The following is a 7,603-nucleotide window of genomic DNA, read 5'->3' as shown; positions in this document are numbered from 1 at the left end:
ATATTACGATTTCCGGATAACACAATTATAGCATGGATAACAGACAATTGTCATGAACAAAGAAATATAATAATAACCATTTTATTATTGCCTCTAGGGCATATTTCCAACAAGAAGTGCTTAGCTTTGGGTTCAATCTTGCGGTGTTCTTACCCAGTGACAGAAAGGGTTGCAAGACACGTATTGTATTGTTGCCATTGAGGATAACAAGATGGGGTTTATATCATATTGCATGAGTTTATCCTTCTACATCATGTCATCTTGCTTAATGTGTTACTCTGTTCTTATGAACTTAATACTCTAGATGCAGGCAGGAGTCGATCGATGTGTGGAGTAATAGTAGTAGATGCAGGCAGGAGTCGGTCTACTTTTTATGGACGTGATGCCTATATACAAGATCATGCCTAGATAATCTCATAACTATGCGCTTTTCTATCAATTGCTCGATAGTAATTTGTTCACCCACCGTAATACTTATGCTCTTACATATTTGCTTTCAATCTACTTTTATTTGCATCTTTACTTTTTGCATCTATATTATAAAATACCAAAAATATATTTGTCTTATCATACTATCTCTATCAGATCTCACTTTTGCAAGTGGCCGTGAAGGGATTGACAACCCCTTTATTGTGTTGGTTGCAAGTTCTCAGTTTGTTTGTGTAGGTGCGTGGGACTTTTGAGGAGCCTCCTACTGGATTAATACCTTGGTGCTCAAAACTGAGGGAAATACTTACGCTACACTTGCTGCATCACCCTCTCCTCTTCGGGGAAAACCAACACTAGCTCAAGACGTAGCAAGAAGGATTTCTGGCGCCGTTGCCGGGGAGGACTTCGCTCAAGTCTAGACATACCAAGTACCCATCACAAACCCATCTCCCTCGCATTTACATTATTTGCCATTTGCCTCTCGTTTTCCTCTCCCCCACTTCACCCTTGCCGTTTTATTCGCCCTCTCTTTCCGAATCTCCTCCTCTCTTTTTGCTTGCCATTTTTCTGCTTGCTTGTGTGCCTGTTTGTCCTTATGGCTTTGCCTAAAGGTCCTGACCACCTTCTCAGAAGGATGGATGAGATTGAATCAAATATTAGAAGCTTTATGAATTTGAAATTTGAGCATAATAATTTCTTTAGAAAAGAGCTTAAGGAACAAAAAAGTTTTTTGGGGTTTATGAACAAAGAGCTTGATGATATGAATAAAGAATTCTATGGTGTTAACGCTCAAATTACCCGGCTTGAAAATGCTATAGCCAAAATTTCTGACAAGCAAGCCACCTTAGTCAATAAGATGGCCGCTAAACCAGAAAAATTACATGAAAATAATGATGAGGATCTTAAAGTTATTGATGTGTCTCCTATTAGATCTATGTTTTGCAATATGAATTTTGATGATTATGGGACTGATGATGAATCAACTTTGCCTAGAAGGCGTCCCAAGAATTCGAAGTCTTTAGATCTTAATGCTAAATTTGGTAAAAGTGAGATTGGTGAATCCTCAACTTCTAATAATGTTGAACCTACTATCTCGGATTTCAAGGAATTTGACTATGATAATTGCTCTTTAAAAGGTTGTATTTCCTTGTTGCAATCCGTTGCTAATTCTCCTCATGCTTATAGTCAAAACAAAGCTTTTACCAAACATATTGTTGATGCCTTGATGCAATCTTATGATGAAAAACTTAATTTGGAAATTACTATACCTAGAAAACTTAATGATGAGTGGGAACCTACTATAAAGATTAGAATTAAAGATTATGAGTGTTTTGCTTTGTGTGATTTGGGTGCTAGTGTTTCCACGATTCCGAAAACTTTATGTGATATTCTAGGTTTCCATGATCTTGAAGATTGCTCTTTAAATTTGCACCTTGAGGATTCCACCATTAAAAAGCCTATGGGAAGGATCAATGATGTTCTTATTGTTGCAAATAGAAATTTGGTGCCCGTAGATTTTATCATTCTTGATATAGATTGCAATCTTTCTTGCCCTATTATTCTTGGTAGACATTTCCTTAGAACGATTGGTGCAATTACCAATATGAAGGAAGGGAACATTAGATTCTAATTTCCCTTAAAGAAAGGCATGGATCACTTTCCAAGAAAGAAATTCAAATTACCTTATGAATCTATCATGCATGCTACTTATGAATTTAGTGCCAAAGATGGCACTCGTTAGATCTATCTTCGCTTTTATGCCTAGCTAGGGGCGTTAAACGATAGCGCTAGTTGGGAGGCAACCCAATTTTCTTTATGTTCTTTGTTTTTGTTCCTGTTTAGTGTTAAATTTTGTTTCTACTTTATGTTTAGATGTGTTTTTATCTTTTGTTTAGTGTTTGTGCCAAGTAGGACCTATAGGATAAACTATGATGATAGTTGATTTGATTCTGCTGAAAAACAGAAACTTTGCGCTCATGAGAAAAAAAATCAATAAATCACAGAAATGTGCTTTTGCATTGATTCATTTTGCTGCTGATCAATAAACAAATTTTCCAGTACGTCCTATTTTGGTAGGATTTTAGAGTTCCAGAAGTTTGTGTTAGTTACAGATTGCTACAGACTGTTCTGTTTTTGACAGATTCTATTTTTTGTGTGTTGTTTGCTTATTTCAATGCATCTATGGCTAGTAAATTAGTTTATAAACCATAAGGAAGTTGGAATATAGTAGGTTTAACACCAAAATAAATAAAGAATTAGTTCATTGCAGTACCCTATGTGGTGGTTTTGTTTTCTTTCACTAACGGAGCTTATAAGATTTCCTGTTGAGTTTTGTGTTGTGAAGTTTTCATGTTTTGGGTAAAGCTTTTATGGACTATGGAATAAAGGGTGGCAAGAGCCTAAGGTTGGGGATGCCTAAGGCACCCCAAGATATTCAAGAATAGCCAAAATCCTAAGCTTGGGGATGCCCCGAGAAGGCATCCCCTCTTTCATCTTCGTTCATTGGTAACTTTACTTGGAGCTATATTTTTATTCGCCACATGATATGTGTTTTGCTTGGAGCGCCGTGTATTATACTAGTCTTTGCTTTTTAGTTTGCCACAATCATCCTTGCTGTACACACCTTTTGGGAGAAGCCTAGTTGATTAGAATTTGCTGGAATACTCTATGTGCTTCACTTATATTTTTTGAGCTTGATAGTTTTTGCTCTAGTGCTTCACTTATATCTTTTAGAGCACGGTGGTGTCTTAATTTTATAGAAATTGCTAGTCTCTCATGCTTCACTTATATTATTTTGACAGTCTTTTAGAACATCATGGTATTTGCTATGATTACAAAGTTGGTCCTAGAATGATGAGCATCCAAGTTGGGTATAATAAAAACTATCATAGAAAAAGAATTGGATGCTATGATCAACTTGATGCTTGATAATTGTTTTGAGATATAAAGGTAGTAATGTTAGGGTCATTCTAGTGGGTAATTATGAAATTGAGAAATACTTTTGTTGAAGTTGGCAAGTCCCATAGCATGCACGTATGGTAAAAGTTGTGTGACAAATTTGTTGCATGAGGTTCTCTTTTGAGTGTCTTCCTTATGAGTGACAGTCGGGGACGAGCGATGGAATTTTTTCCTACCAATCTATCCCCCTTGGGGCATGCGTAGTAGTACTTTGCTTCGAGGGCGAAGTAGACTTTTGCAATAAGTATATGAGTTCTTTTTTGACTAATGCGAGTCCATGGACATATGCACACTTATCCTTCCACTTTGCTAGCTTTTCTTATTACCGCACAACTCTCGCCGGTATTGAACCCTTTATTTACCTTCCTCAAAACAGCCACCATACCTACCTATTATGGCATTTCCATAGCCATTCCGAGATATATTGCCATGCAACTTTCCACCGTTCCGTTTATTATGACACGTTTCATCATTGTCATATTGCTCTTTGCATGATCATGTAGTTGACATCGTATTTGTGGCAAAGCCACCTTCATAATCTTCATACATGTCGCTCTTGATTCATTGCATATCCCGGTACACCGCTGGAGGCATTCACATAGAGTCATATCTTGTTCTAGCTTTGAGTTGTAGTTTTTGAGTTGTAAATCCATAAAAGTGTGATGATCTTCATTATTAGAGCATTGTCCTAGTGAGGAAAGGATGATGAAGACTATGATTCCCCCACAAGTCGGGATGAGGCTTCGGACTTTATAAAAATAAAAGAGGCCAAAGATGCCCACCAAAAAGAAAGAAAAAAGAAAAAAAAGGAAGAAAAAAAGAGAAAAAGAAAAGAAAAAAGAAGAAAAAAAATATAAAAAGACAGAAAAAGAGAGAAGGGACAATTGCTACTATCTCTTTTTCCACACTTGTGCTTTAAAATAGCACCATGATCTTCATGATAGAGAGTCTCATATGTTGTCACTTTCATATACTAGTGGGAATTTTTCATTATCGAACTTGGCTTGTATATTCCAATGATGGGCTTCCTGAAAGTGCCCTAGGTCTTCATGAGCAAGCAAGTTGGATGCACGCCCACTTAGTTTCTTTTGTTGAGCTTTCATATATTTATAGCTCTAGTGCATCCGTTGCATGGCAATCCCTACTCACTCACATTGACATCTATTGATGGGCATCTCCATAGCCCATTGATACGCCTAGTTAATGTGAGACTATCTTCTCCCACTTTTTGTCCTCACAACCACCACCATTCACCACCATAGTGCTATGTCCATGGTTTGCGCTCATGTATTGCATAAGAGTTGAAAAAGCTGAGCACGTTAAAAAGTATGAAACAATTGCTCAGCTCGTCATCGGGGTTGTGCATGATGGGATTATTTTGTGTAATGAAAATGAAGCATGGCCTAACTATATGACTTTGTAGGGATAAGCTTTCTATGGCTATGTTATTTTGATAGGACATGATTATTTGTTAGTATGCTTTGAAGCATTATTATTTTTATGTTTTATAAGCTTTTATCTTGAATCATTTGGATCTGAACATTCATGCCACATTAAATAAAATTACATTATGAATTATGCTAGGTAGCATTCCACATCAAAAATTCTCTTTTTATCATTTACCTACTCGAGGACGAGCAGGAATTAAGCTTGGGGATGCTTGATACGTCTCGAACGTATCTATAATTTTTGATTGTTCCATGCTATTATATTACCCCTTTTGAATGTTTATGGGCTTTATTTTATACATTTATATCATTTTTGGGACTAACCTACTAACCGGAGGCCCAGCCCATATTGCTGTTTTTTTGCCTATTTCAGTATTTCGAAGAAAAGGAATATCAAACGGAGTCCAAACGGAATGAAACCTTCAGGAGCGTGATTTTTGGAACGAACAAGATCCGGAGAGCTTGGAGTGCAAGTCAAGAAGCTCCCGAGGACCCCACGAGATAGGGGGCCGCCCCCCTATAGGGCGCGCCCCCAATCTTGTGGGCCCCTCGGGTGGCCACCGACGTACTTCTTCCTCCTATATATACCTACGTACCCTTAAAACATCTAGGAGCACCATGAAACACAATTTCCACCGCCGTAACCTTCTGTATCCGCGAGATCCCATCTTGGAGCCTTCGCCGGCACTCTGCCGGAGAGGGAATCGACCATGGAGGGCTTCTACATCAACATCCTTGCCCCTCCTATGAGTTGTGAGTAGTTTACCACAGACCTACGGGTCCATAGTTATTAGCTAGATGGCTTCTTCTCTCTTTTTGCATCTCAATACAATGTTCTCCCCCTCTCTTGTGGAGATGTATTCGATGTAATCTCTTTTTGCGGTGTGTTTGTCGAGATCCGATGAATTGTGGGTTTATGATCAGATTTATCTATGGATAATAATTGAATCTTCTCTGAATTCTTTTATGTATGATTGAGTTATCTTTCCAAGTCTCTTCGAATTATCAGTTTGGTTTGGCCTACTAGATTGATCTTTCTTGCCATGGGAGAAGTGCTTAGCTTTGGATTCAATCTTGCGGTGTTCTTACCTAGTGACAGAAAGGGTTGCAAGACACGTATTGTATTGTTGCCATTGAGGATAACAAGATGGGGTTTATATCATATTGCGTCAGTTTATCCTTCTACATCATGCCATCTTGCTTAATGCGTTACTCTGTTCTTATGAACTTAATACTCTAGATGCAGGCAGGAGTCGGTCGATATGTGGAGTAATAGTAGTAGATGTAGGTGATACGTCCATTTTGCATCATGCTTTTATATCAATATTTATTGCATTATGGGCTGTTATTACACATTATATCTTAATACTTATGGCCATTCTCTCTTATTTTACAAGGTTTACCATGAAGAGGGAGAATGCCGGCAGCTGGAATTCTGGCTGGAAAAGGAGCAAATGTTGGAAACCTATTCTGCACAACTCCAAAAGTCCTAAAACTCCACGAAACCACTTTTTGGATTTATTAAGAATTTATGAGCGAAATAAATAGGCAAGGGGGCCCACACCAAGTCCAGGAGATAGGGGGGCGCGCCCCCCCCCTATAGGGCGCGGCCCCTATCTCCTGGGCCCCCTGGTGGGCCTCCGGTGTCCATCTTCTGCTATATCATCACCCTTCCGTGGAAAAAATCATGGGCAAGCTTACGAGACGAAACTCCACGGAACCTTGGCGGAATCAATCTAGGGCTCTGGCGGAGCTGTTCTGCCGGGGACACTTCCCTCCAGGAGGGGGAAATCATCACCAACATCATCACCAACGATCCTCTCATCGGGAGGGGGTCAATCTCCATCAACATCTTCACCAGCACCATCTCCTCTCAAAACCCTAGTTCATCTCTTGTATCCAATCTTGTATCAAAACCATAAATTGGTACCTGTGGGTTGCTAGTAGTGTTGATTACTCCTTGTAGTTGATACTAATTGGTTTACTTGGTGGAAGATCATATGTTCAGATCCTTTATGCATATTATTACTCCTCTGATTATGAATATGAATATGCTTTGTGAGTAGTTACGTTTGTTCCTGAGGACATGGATGAAGTCTTGCTATTAGTAGTCATGTGAATTTGGTATTCGTTCGATATTTTGATGAGATATATGTTGTCTTTCCTCTAGTGGTGTTATGTGAATGTCGACTACATGACACTTCACCATTATTTGGGCCTAGAGGAAGGCATAGGGAAGTAATAAGTAGATGATGGGTTGCTAGAGTGACAGAAGCTTAAACCCTAGTTTATGTGTTGCTTCATTAGGGGTTGATATGGGCCCATATGTTTAATGCTGTGGTTAGGTTTACCTTAATACTCCTTTTGTAGTAGCGGATTGCTTGCAATAGGGGTTAATCATAAGTGGGATGCTTATCCAAGTTAGGGCAGTACTCAAGTGCCGGTCCACCCACATATCAAATTATCAAAGTACCGAACGCGAATCTTACGAACGTGATGAAAACTAGCTTGACGATAATTCCCAATGTGTCCTCGGGAGCTCCTTCCTCATTATTAGAATTTGTCCAGGCTTATCCTTTTCTACATAAAGGATTGGGCCACCTTGCTGCACTTTGTTTACTTTATTTACTTTTTGCTCGTTACTATTTATCTTATCACAAAACTATCTATCACCTACTATTTCAGTGCTTGCAAAGAAAATCTTACTGAAAACCGCTTATCATTTCCTTCTGCTCCTCGTTGGGTTCGACACTCTTACTTATCGAAAG

This window comes from Triticum aestivum, chromosome 3B (genome assembly GCF_018294505.1).
Source record: "Triticum aestivum cultivar Chinese Spring chromosome 3B, IWGSC CS RefSeq v2.1, whole genome shotgun sequence".
NCBI classification, from domain to species: Eukaryota; Viridiplantae; Streptophyta; class Magnoliopsida; order Poales; family Poaceae; genus Triticum; species Triticum aestivum.
The sequence above is the reverse complement of the archived record's forward strand: the minus strand, read 5'-3'. Positions refer to the sequence as shown.